At 38.3% G+C, this 13,290-nt stretch overlaps 1 protein-coding gene and 1 pseudogene across 1 annotated transcript in view; one reads left to right on the top strand and one right to left on the bottom strand.

The window, feature by feature from the left end:
- LOC108522835 (uncharacterized protein C4orf22-like) overlaps positions 1 to 13,290 on the bottom strand; it is a gene marked incomplete at its 5' end in the record, with an annotated part of 281,587 nt that overhangs the window by 255,433 nt on the left and 12,864 nt on the right. The window lies entirely within an intron of this gene.
- Positions 2,850 to 4,984, top strand: LOC108522836 (zinc finger protein 341 pseudogene; annotated as a pseudogene).

Raw genomic sequence — 13,290 nt, 5'->3', positions numbered from 1 at the left:
ACAGTCATGCCCTTCCAACAGTCCTCCAAAGTCTTAACTCACTCTAGCACTAACCCAAAAGTCCAAGCCCAAAGTCTTATCTGAGACAAGGCAAGTCCCTTTCACCTATGAGCCTGCCTGTAAAATCAATAGCAAGTTAGTTACTTCTTAGATACAAGGCGGGTAAAGGCATTGGGTAAACACACCCATTCCAAATGGAAGAAATTGGCCAAAATGAAAGGGCAACAGGCCAAAGAAAGGTCTATAAGGCAGAAAAGGGCTAAGTCAAATCCAACAAGGAAGTCATATTTTAAAGTTCCAAAATGACCTCCTTTGACTCCATGTCTCATATCCAGGTCACGAAGTCCAAAATGATCTCCTTTGACTCCATGTCACACTGATGTAACAGGTGGGCTCCCATGGTCTTGGGTAGCTCCACCCCTGTGGCTTTTTGGGGTACACACCCTCTCCCAGCTTTCTACACTGACTGGCATTGAGTGTCTGTCTGTGGCATTCCCACCATGCCTGGCTAATTTTGTAATTTTTGTAGAGATGGGGGACTCACTATATTGCCTAGGCTGGTCTCAAATTCCTGGGATCAAGCAATACTCCCATCTTAACCTACCAAAGTGCTAGGATTAAAAGCATGAGCCACCACCCTCAGCATCTGTGACATAATTTTATATGACTGGCAGCACAGTAGTTTGTTTACACCAGCATCACCACAAACATGAGTAATGCATTGCATTATGACATCACTAGGAAATAAGAATTTTTCAGGTTCATTATAATCATATGGGACCACCTTGCATCAGTTTGTCATTGACCAAAATGTTGTTACACAATGTGTGCTTGTCATGAAAAAGTGCTCAACATCACTAGTCATCAGGGAAAGCAAATCAGAACCACAATGAGATAACACTTCACACCTGTTAGAATGGCTATTATCAAAAAGACAAAAGATAACAAGCTTTGGCAAGTATGTGGAGAAAAGGGAATCCTTGCATACTATTGGTAGGAATACAACTTGGTATAGTCATTATGCAAAATACTATGAAGATTTTAAAAAATTAAAAATAGAATTACCACATAATCCAGCAATCCAAGTTCTGAGTATACAAGGAAATGAAATTAGCTTGTTGAAAAGATATCTGCACTCCCATATTCACTGCAGCATTATTCACAAGAACCAAGATATAGAATCAGCCTAAGTGTCCACCAATAGATGAATGGATAAAGAAAATGCAGGATATATGTATGTTTTGTGTGTGTGTGTGTATATATATATACACTCTCTCTCTATATATATATACACACACACACTATATATATATAATATATATATATAATAGAGAGAGAGAAAGAGAGAGAGGAGGGAATTACTCAGCCTTTAAAATGAAGAAAATCCTATGATCTGCAACATCACTATGAACCTGGAGGACATTATGTCAGGTAAAATAAGCCAGGCACAGAAAGACAAATACTGTGTGATCTCACTTATATGTGGAATATAAAAAGTAAAACTCATAAAAGCAGAGAACAGATGGTTGCCAGGGGGTTGGGGGGTAGGGGAAATTGGGAGATATCAGTCAAAGGGTATACAGTTTCAGTAATCTAGAATGAGTAAGTTCTGGAGATACAATGTATGGAATAGCAACTAGAGTTAATAACACCATATTGTATACTTGAAATTTGCTAAGACCTTAAATATTCTCATCACAAAATAAAGCTATTGTGATGGAAATGTTAATAAGTTTGATTATAATAATCATTTCCTAATGTGTATGTATTTCAAAACATCACATTGCATACCATAAATATGTATAATTGTTGTCAATTATACCTCAATAAATCTATGTTAATAAATCTGGAAAAATCACTCTGGTTGTCAATTATTAAACTGTAAACCACCACGGGCTCTGGAGACACTATACTTCAATTTCAATTCCAGCTCTACTACATGCTAATTGAAAGACTTTAGGCACTTTCTTAACCTTCTGTGCCTCAACTTCAACATCCATGAAATGTGTTTAAATAATTAAATAAGTAAATGCTTATAAAAGGATTTTAGTACTGCCTGAATATTTGAATGTGCTCAATAAGGTTAGCTATTTTTTTATCAGTTAAGCAATAAAGGCACAAAGTAACACCTCCAATGAACTCAGCCAATGTAGTATCAGAATATGAGTCATTCAGTTATTTTGTTTTCTCGGTGACAGAATCAAGCCTTTGTCCTCAAATAAACATTTCAGCTAAAGTGTTATCTCTCTACTTATCCCTGTTGCCCTGATGCAACTAAAACAAAATATATTCAATTTGTTATTCACTCCTCAAATGCCATTCAATTTCTGCTCTGGTCTTTGGCCACTCTAAGCACAGGTCTCTTGCTTGGACTACAATGTTCAACAGCTAGGAATTGCCTTAATTTTTAGTTTCCCAGGTGTAGGATCAGAACGATGAAAATGGAGTGTGTTTTAATAAATCCTTAGACTCTTAAAATGGGACTTATGAAAGACTAACTCAAACCCAGAGATGGAATAAGTTGGGTTGTAGGGTGATCAGAAAGTGAAGCTCTAAAGAGAAGAATTGTTCATTATTGTAATACTAGATAAGAATGATTAACAGATAATACTGGGTAGAAAATCCAAAAGACAATCCAGATAAATGATTATCTAACCCAAGCCAGGAGTGAATAATAAAGATAATAAATGATCCAGTTGATCTTATCCCAGGCATAAAAGGAGGATTTCATATTAGAAATTTCTTAAATGTCTTTCAACATTTGATAAAGAAGAAAGAAATGGTAAGATCATCTGTCTTATTAAAGAACATATAAAAAGAAACTTTCCATGTTAAACACACACAAACACATGTTTGCCATTTCAGCCTTCACATCCCTGGACCAGCCTATGCCCTAGGGCCCCCGACCTGTGCAGAGCAGCCTGAACATACATTCTGTGCCCAGCTACCTCACCCAGCCTCCACCCCCTCCTCTGCCTCCTCCACCACTGCCCCCACCATCACCACCTCAGCCCTCGCTACCTCCACCCCAGGGCCTGGGCCCCCCTGCACATCCCAATCCTGGTGGGAACGGTGCAGTGAAGGTGTACAGTGCTACTGCACCCCTGGCTGGGAGTGGAAGGGTGGAGATCCAGGTGCTGGGGATGCAGACCTACCCACCCCTGGAGGTGCCAAACCAGTGTGTGGAGGCTCCAGTATACCCCACCCCTACAGCCCTGGCAAACAGGGATTCAAACCCAAAGGACCAAACCCTGCTGCCCCATGACCAGCACCACCAGAGGCACTGTGGTCACCTTTGACTCTCCACCAATGCTGAAGACCCCACGGGCTAAAGGTGCCAGGGGACTCCCGGAAGCTGCAGGGAAACCAAAGGCTCAGAAACTCAAGTGCCCATACTGTGACAAATCATTCACCAAAAACTTCGACCTGCAGCAGCACATCTGAAGCCACACCCATGAGACGCCCTTCCAATGAATTACATGTGGCCGTGCCTTTGCCCAGAAGTCTAATGTTAGGAAACACATGCAGACCCACAAGATATGGCCTCCAGGACACAGTGTTGGCACCATGTCTGGAAACTCTGTGACCGTACAGGTCTTGGCCCTGAACCTCAGTAGGCAGGAGGATGAGGAAAACACAGGGTTGGGCCAGCCCCTGCCGAGCGCGCCACAGCCCCAGGCCTTGCCCACAGTCTGCAAGGGCGAGGGGGCCAAGCCGGAACCCAAGCATGTAGTCCTCATCTATAGCTCCTGCTTGTGCCAGTTCTGCCCCAGCAAGTTCAGCACCTCTTTCCAGCTCAAGTCTCACATGACCCAGCATAGGAACAAGCAGGTGTACAAGCGTGTGGTCAAAAGCTGTTTCCCAAAATTCGACACATTTCTGGAGCACATCAAGAGCCACCAGGAGGAGCTGAGTTACCCCTGCCACCTCTGCGGCAAGGACTTCCCCTCGTTGTACCACCTGGGCGTGCACCAGTACTCCCACAGCCTCCTGTCACAGCACAGCCCCAAGAAGGGCAGTGCCATCGACAAGTGTGTGAAATGTATCATCAAATACCCACCACAGAGGCCCTGGAGCATCACCTGCAGACCAACACTCACAACTTCCCCTGCCTACACTGCTAGAAGGTGTTTCCTTGTGAATGCTACTTGCTGCGTCATCTGCCCACCCACGGCAGCGGGGACACGTTCAAGTGCCAGGTGTCCAAGAAGTCCTCCCGGCAGGAGCATTACCTCGGACTGTACGCTCACATCCACTCAGGCGAGAAGCCCTACAAATGCTCAGTGTGAGAGTCTGCATTCAACCGCAAGGACAAACTGAAGAGACACATGTTGATCCACCAGCCCTTCAAGAAATGCAAATGCCCTTTATCGACGCACCCAGGCTGCGGTAAGGAGTTCAACCGGCCGGACAAGCTGAAGGCCCACATCCTCTCCCACTCCGGCATGAAGCTCCACAAATGTGCCCTGTGCAGCAAGTCCTTCAGCCGCTGTGCCCACCTCGCCGAGCACCAGCGCGCCCACACGGGCAACTACAAGTTCCGCTGGGCTGGCTGCGCCAAGGGCTTTTTCCGCCACAAATACCTCAAAGATCGCCGCTGTTGTCTCAGCCACCAAAAGGACAAGGACCTGCAAACCCGGCGCCCCACCCGCCCCCCAGAGGAGGGCAGCCCCACGCAGTGGCAGCAGTGGTGGGCGCAAGGTGGTGACCCCCTTGCCTGACCCCCTGGGGCTGGAGGAGCTGAAGGACGCAGGGGCTGGCCTGGTGCCCGAGGCGGTCCCAGGCAAGCCGCCCTTTGCAGAGCCGGACGCAGTGCTGTCCATTGTCGTGGGTGGTGTGGGGGGGTGGGGCGGAATCTGAGCTGGTGGTACCTGGACACGCTCAGGGGCTGGGCTCCAACCTGGCTCTGGCGGAGCTGCAGGCCGGGACCAAGGGCCCATGTGCCATGCTCGCTGTGCCCGTCTACATCCAGGCCTCAGAGTGACGGACCTGGGGTGTCCATTTCCTGGGCAGGCCTGATGCTCATGTTTGGGTCCAGGCTCCCTGGGGGCAGACTGGAGATCCTTTCCAGTGGAAGCGAGCCATCGAGTCACTGGCAGAAATCCTTCTGAATGTCATTCATAAACCTTGGCCCATGGCCGCCTTCCTGTGTCCCCTCTCCTGCTGGAAAGCCCTGCAACATTCTGGGGTCAGGGGCAGGGCCGCCCACGGTTCCTGGGCAGAGCCATGGCAACAGAGAAATGGCTGAAGCCTCAGCAGCCCAGATCCCGCTGGTCTAGGCTGGTAGTTGGGCTCCCTGGAAAAGAAGACAGGGCAGTCCTGCCCACTCTACCTCCAGGCTGCCTCTGGTGGGCTCCAGTCAGCTGCTCTTCAGGAGGCCTGCCATAAACTCTTCGGCGTTTATCTGTTGGACCTTTTCACAGACGGTTCTCCACAGCGTCCTCCAACAGCTCTGTGATGTAGGCTTTTAGGAGGCACTCAAGTGTCACGGCTAGCTATGAGACAGATCTGGCTTCAAATCCAAGAGTTGTCATGCACTTGCTGTGTGACCTTGGGCAAGTCACTTCACCTCTCTAAGCCCTGTGTTCCTTATCTGTACCATGGGGCTTACAATACTACTACCTCATAGGGTTGTCCTGGGATCCAGTTTGATGAAATGTACCAGGGGCTTACTCAATAAATGTTATCAAGAGAGAGAGAGAGAGAGAGAGAGAGAGAGAGAGAGAGAGAGAGAGAGAGAGAGAATATGTAGTGTAATTCATATTTCTGTATAAATGTAATCACAATTTTTTTCTAGAAAAGCATATGTTTAAATAAATGTATGAAAACAATAAAACAAAAGAAAATAAATATTCTGGAGTAGTTGTATGTGGATAAAGAGAAATGTAATTGGAAATGGAGACGAAAATGGTTGCCAGAGATTGGAGAGGGATGGGGAGTGAGATATTGGTCAAGGATACAAAGTTTCAGTCACAAAGAAGGAATAAGTTCTCAAGATGTATGGCACAGCATGGTGGCTTCATTAATAATGAAGTGTAGTATACTCAAAAATCGCTGAAAGAGTGGATATTAATTGTTCTCATCATAAACAATAATAGGGATGTGAGATGATGGGTATGTAATAGCTTGAGTTAATCATTCCACAATGTATACGTATCTCAAAACATCACTTTTATACCGTAAATATATATAATTTTCAAATGAATGTAAGCAAATTAAATACATACAAATATATATATAATTTTCATGTATTGATTTAAATAAATAAATAAATGGGGATAAAGAGGGAAAACATTTTAAAATAAAATTTAATTTAAAAAGAACCCAGCAGGGACTCAGGGTAATAATGCTATAGAATGAGGAGCACATTTACTCAACTCTATGTTCCTAAGGTGCTTAAATTAAAAGGGAGTGGGAAGGGGAGTTGATATCAACTTTGCTTCCTGAAACAAATACAATGAATCCTTCAAAATTCTTGGTTCTTGTACTAATTTTTCTGAACAATTTCCTTCCTTCCTTCAATTTACCTCTCCTAAGTCATGCATGAAACTCTTTGTCCTACTTGATCATTAGATAGGTGTTTTTCCTCTCATTCTCTGAAACAGATACTACAGCAAGTCTATTTCTTTCTAGTTTACCCCAGCTCCCAGGAGATCACAAGTAGTTAACAATGTAGACAAAATAAGTTCTTTATATCAATGATATAACTTGACAGTTTCATTCAAAACTTACAAGTGAAACATTACTCACTTAATGCCAGACTCTTCATAAACTCAAGATTGGCTTCCTAATAGCAACATTATTCAAAATATTGATGAGTAATATAGAAACTACTAAATAATTTTGTTTTTAATTCTCAGCATAGTCCTCACCAGAAAAAATAAAAATATATGCCCCTATGCCTACCAATCATCCTTTACATAATATGAGTTAAAAGTCCTGATCCTATGGTTAGTAGAAAATATGAGCAATTAGGTAGTAGAACAGATTCACATCTGTGATGTATTTGCGTGCATTTGTATGGACAGCAGGAGACTGTAAGGAATGGTTAAAGGAAGATGTAAAAAATGAAAACAATCCTGGGAGGAAGAATGAGTCTTATCTAAGTAAAACATTTTGAATGAAAGTAAAAGCCAAGCAGATTCAATGGTGTCTTAAGCCTTGTAACTAATTATATTATAGAAACCTTGCTAAGATCTTCCACCATGTTATATTGAATGTCTCATCAGAGCCCAATCAAGTGGGACATCGAAAACAGCACAAGAACAATATTAATTCTTGAAAATCAGTGTCTTCTGAAATTCTAATGAGGGAAAGATGACAACAACAAGAAAAAAAAAACAGATAAAACCATTTGAATGAACAAAAGCACAAACAGCAGTGTCTCTTATGGCTAATGTCAACTTAAGACAATTGTTTAATATAGTTGCTTAACAAATAATAATGAAAGATACATTTTGATAAATAAAATTAGAAAATTTGATAGAGTCTTTAAGTGGAAAGTTGCTTTTTTCTTAAACAGCAAGGAAGGTAATCCAAGACTATTGTGATAATGTCAAGACTATCACAATCAAACATTACAAAATTTATTATTGATCCTACAGGTCAAAACAGAGTTGCTCTTTTTCTGTAAAACTTGGAATTTTATTATCTATTAAAATGCTGATGGAAATTATGATTCACTCTGTCATGCTAGGTTCTCACTATATGATTCCTTGAAAGAAAAATTAATCTTAGATGTTACAGTCAGAAATATCTATGCTTCACCTGCTCAATGACTATCTTGTTCTGGGTGGATACTGAGTTATGTGATGGAAATATTTTTCTTTCTTTTTTTATTCTTAAACTTTTATTTTATATTCTGGGGTACACATGCAGATTTTTACCATAAGTAAACTTATATCACGGGGTTTTAATATACAGATTATTCTGTCACCCAGGTACTAAGCTTAGTATCCAATAGCTATTTTGTTGTTGTTGTTCCTCTTCCTCCTCCCACCCTCTACCCTCAAGTAGGCCCTAGTGTCTGTCATTCCCCTCTTTGTGTCTGTGTGTTCTGATTATTTAGCTCCCACTTATAAGTGAGAACATACAATATTTGGTTTTCTATTGCTGCATTAGTTTGCTAACGGTAATGCCCTCCATATCCATTTATGTCCCTGCAAAGGATATAATCCAATTATTTTTTATGGCTGCATAGTATTCTGTGATGTATATGTACCACATTTTCTTTATCCAGTTTGTCATTGATGAGTATTTAAGTTGATTCTATATTTTTACAATTGTAAGTAGTGCTACAGTGAATATATATGTGCAAGTGTCTTTATGATAAAATGATTTGTATTATTTGGGAATATAAATATAAACCCAGTAATGGGGTTGCTGGGTCAGATGGTAGTTCTGTTTTTGGCTTGTTGAGGAATTGCCACGTGGCTATCCACAATGGTTGAACTAATTTGCAGTCCCCCCCAACAGTGTATAAGTGTTCCCTTTTCTCCACACCCTGTTATTTTTTGTCGTTTTAGTAATAGCCATTCTGACTTATGTGAGATATTCTCATTTGTGGTTTTGATTTGCATTTCTCTAAGGATTAGTGATACAAGCTTTTTTTCATATCCTTGTTAGCCACGTGTATGTCTTCTTTTGCAAAGTGTCTGTTCATGTCCTTTGCCCACTTTTTAATGGGATTGTTTGTTTTTTCCTTGTAAATTTGTTTAAGTTCCTTATAGATACTGGATAGTAGACCTTTGTCAGATGCATAGTTCTCAAAAATTTTCTCCAATTCTGTAGATTGTCTGCTTACTCTATTGATAGTTTCTTTTGTTATGCAGAAACACTGTAGTTAATTAGGTCTCATTTGTCAGTTTTTGCTTTCATTTCAATTGCTTCTGACTGACAAGCAATTTTGCTTTCATTGCAATTGCTTTCTTCATCATGAAATATTTGCCCATTTCTATACCCAGAATGGTGTTTCCCAGGTTGTCTTCCAGAGTTTTATAGTTTTTGGTTTCATGTTTAAGCCTTTAATCCATCTTGAGGTGATTTTTGAATATGGGGTGACGAAGCAGTCCAGTTTCAATCTGTTGCATATGGCTAGCTTATTTTTCTCTTTTAAATCTGGCATACATTTTGAACACTAGCCTCAACCTCAGCTTCACTCCATTTCTTCAACCTTTTCTTTCTCTCCATCTTTTAAAATCTTTTTGTTATAAGATATACATATTTCCCTTGTTAATTGCCTCAAATTCTTCTGTAGGAATGCAGACTATAGATAGCTGATAGAAGGAAGGAAGACAGTAGAAGGAAAAAGGAACAGGAGGAAGGAAATGTTTTGAAACGATTTCCCAAAAGCATAATCGGGCAGCAGATCATAAAGAACTATGAAGGATGTTCAGACTGAACAACCAGGTAAGGCATTACAACAAACCAAGTCAATTGGTTTGACTCAATTAGCAATTTATAAGAATAATTTTTAAAATGTATATGTTAAGAGTAATTATAAATAAAAGAATCAGAAAGAGTCCATTTTCATTACCAATTAGAATTTTCGTCAAGGAGATTTTGGAGATATTCTAAAATATAAAATCTGTAGGGTCAAAAGATTGTATTACCTAATAAAAATGGCATTTTGGCATGGGAAGTAGAATTCAGTGAAAGAAAAATAATGAGCTATTTTAAAAGGCATTTCGTTATTGGTTTGACAAAAAATAACAATAAGAAGTAGATATGGAGCTAAAAGCCCAGAAGAACAGACATGCTTGAACATCTGACCGAAGTTAATAGAAGACATAAAAGTGTGGGACATATTAAAGTAGTGGAATATAAAAGAGGTGTAAATGAGAAAAATGTCATTTGGGAGAGATCCAAATTAGTGAGAGTAAAGGAAATGGCAAAACAATTATACTAGATATTAGAACATCTAGAAGACAAATAAGACACTACAAAGTAATAAAAGCCAAAGAAAGGGAACATTTTAAGAAATGCATAAACTCTCATTAAAAGCAGTAGCAGAGGCCAAGGAAAGTGAAACAAAATCTTAGAAGAGAACTTTTTGCTTACAAAGAGATTGTAGATGATTACTGAATGAATAAATAAAATTTAAGCAGATAGCTAAAGTAAGAACAAAAATGAGGCCAGGCGTGGTGGCTCACACCTGTAATCCCAGCACTTTGGGAGACCAAGGTGCGTGGATCACCTGAGGTCAGCAGTTTGAGACCAGCCTGGCCAACATAGTGAAACTTTGTCTCTATTAAAAATACAAAAAATTATCCAGGTGTGATGGCATGCTTCTGCAACCCCAGCTATTCGGGAGGCTGAGGCAGAAGAATCATTTGAACCCAGGAGGTGGAGGTTGCAGTGAACCAAGATCATGCCACTGCACTCCAGCCTGTGCAACAGAGCGAGACTCCATTACAAAAAAAAAAAAAAAAAAAAAAAAAAATTGAGAATCTAAATGATATTCTGAAGAAAATGGTCATAATTCTTTTAAATGTAATTTTATTTGCTCCTTAATTACTAGCAAGCTGTCACCAATATTGGATTTTGTCTATATAGTTTTCTCTGTAAATTTATTTTAAGCTTTGTAAATTTATTTTAGGCTCAAAGAGGCTAGGATGGAAAAAATATCATGCAAATACTGTTTAAAAGAAAGCTTGAGTGTCTACATAAATATCAGAAAAATCTTGCCAAGTGAAGATGATATTGAACAATGATATAGCTCAATTTTATTTCAAGAAGAAATAAAAAATCATGAAGTATATGCATCTAACATCAGAATATCAAAATAAATAAATCAAAAAGATAATATTTTAAAAGATACAGATAAACCTGTAATTATAGTTGGACATAATGACATTCATCTCTAAGTAATAGCTAGAATAAGTAGACAGGAAATCAGTAAGGATACAGAAGGCCTGAACAACACAATCAAGCAACTTGGCTTAATTGCTATTCTATTTTTAGAATACACCTACAAGAGGCAATACACATTCAAGTGAACCTGTAACATCAACTAAGATAGACCATATACTGGGAAATAAAGTAAATGTCAATAAATGTAAAAAGAATTAAATCATAAAGAATATAAAATACTCTCCTTCCGTAATAGAATTTAACTACAAATTAATATCAAAATGTCATTTTGAAAATTTTCTAACATTCAGAAGTTAAACAACATACTTCAAGAGTCATAAAGGAAATTATAAAGTATTTCGAATTGAGTGAAAATTAAAATAAACATAGAAATGAAAATAAAAACAAACATCAAACATCAAAATTTGTGAAATCCAACTAAATCAGTGCATAGAGGAAAACATATGGAATTTCAAGTTTATATAGCAGAAGAATAGTTTAAAATCAATAAACTAATATTCTACATTAAAGCACTAGAAAACAAAAACAAATTAATCACAATGCAACTAGGAGGAAATAATAAAAATAACAGCAGAAATCAATAAAATAGAAAACAACAAAATAGTAGAGAAAACAAGTCATGTTAAAAGCTGGTTCTTTAAAAGATCATTAAAACTGATAGTTAGATTAAAAATGACCTAATAATATCAGGGATAAAAAATGAATATCCCTACAGATTTTATTACATATATTAAAATGATAACAAGAGATTAAGAATGACTTTATGCCTATAGACTGATTAGGTGAAATGAACGAATACCTTGAATGATACAAACTACAAACATATTTAGAAAGAAAGAAAGAACCTGATTTTCCCTATTATCTATTTTAAAAATAGAGTTTGTAGTTATCATCCTTCTCTCAAAGAAAACTCCAGTGGTAGAAGGCTTCACTGGTGAACTCTACCAATCAATTAAGGAAGAAATAATATAAACTCTACAAATTATCAAAAAGTTAGAAGAGCAAGTAAAACATCCTAAATTATTTCTGAAGTCAGAATTACCCTGAAACAAAATCAGAAAAGGCCTTACAAAAAGACTAAAGACAAATACATAAAATGAATGAAAAAAATAAATAGAACATCAAAATTAATCAATTACTTAACTAAGTGGATGTAAAAATTCTCAATAAAATAGTAGCAAACTTAATCCAACGTTACATACACAACACGAGCAAACTGGGTTTCTCCCAGGAATGCAAGATTGGTTAAACCTTTGAAAACTCAATCAATGTAAATCACTTTATCAACAAACTGACAGTAAAGAACCTGAAAAACCATAAGATTATTTCAATAAACAGAAAAATATCATCTGACAAAATATAACATCCTTTTATGTCAAATACTTTTGGTAAACTAGGACTAGTAGGAGACATCCTCAAACTGATAAAGAGTATCTAAAAAAAAAAAAAAAAAAACCCCTAAAGTTAACATATTTAACAGTGGGAATGCCTTCTTCTTAAAATTGAGAAAAAAACAATAATATCCCCTTCTCTACTTCTATTATACATTATCTTGGAGGTTTTATGCAGTGCATTAAAGAATGAAAAATAAATAATAATAAAAGTATACAAATTAGATATAGAGAAATAAAAGGTTTAATTTATGATATTCTGCATACAAAATCACACAAAAAATAGCCAATAGAACTGATAAGTTTAAGAAAGTTGCATGATGCAAGGTTAACAGAGAAAAATCTATTTTATTTCTATATACTATCAATAATCAATTAAAAAGTGACTTTTAAAAAATCAATTTACAAGATCATTAAAAAATGAAATTTCTAGGGACAGATATAACAAAATATTTACAAGATACTGAAAGCTACTGATATGGTTTGGCTGTGCCCCCACCCAAATCTCAACTTGAATTGTATCTCCCAGAATTCCCAGGTGTTGTGGGAGGGACCCCAGGGGACATAATTGAATCATGCTATTCTTGTGATAGTGAGTAAGTCTCATGAGATCTGTTGGGTTTATCACGGGTTTCCACTTTTGCTTCTTCCTCAGTATTGTCTTGCCACTGCCATGTGAGAAGTGCCTTTCATCTCCCAACATAATTCTGAGGCCTCCCCAGCCATGTGAAACTGTAAGTCCCATTAAACCTCTTTTTCTTCCCAGTCTCAAGTATGTCTGTGTTAGCAGCATGAAAACGGATCAATACAGCTATAAAACACTGATGATAGAAATAAATAAAACCCAAATAAATGAAGAGATTTACAGCATTCATAGATCAGAAGACTCAATATGTTAAGATGTAATTCTCTCTAAATTGATACCTGTTTTAGCAAAATCCTAGCAGGCTTATTTGTAGGAATCAACAAGATGATTTCTACAAATTTAGGTAATTCTAAACTTCAAATGGAAGAGCAAAGGAACCAG

The sequence above is a fragment of the Rhinopithecus bieti genome, unplaced genomic scaffold (assembly GCF_001698545.2).
Source record: "Rhinopithecus bieti isolate Rb0 unplaced genomic scaffold, ASM169854v2 scaffold_68835, whole genome shotgun sequence".
In the NCBI taxonomy this organism is placed as follows: Eukaryota; Metazoa; Chordata; class Mammalia; order Primates; family Cercopithecidae; genus Rhinopithecus; species Rhinopithecus bieti.
The sequence above is the reverse complement of the archived record's forward strand: the minus strand, read 5'-3'. Positions and strand labels throughout refer to the sequence as shown.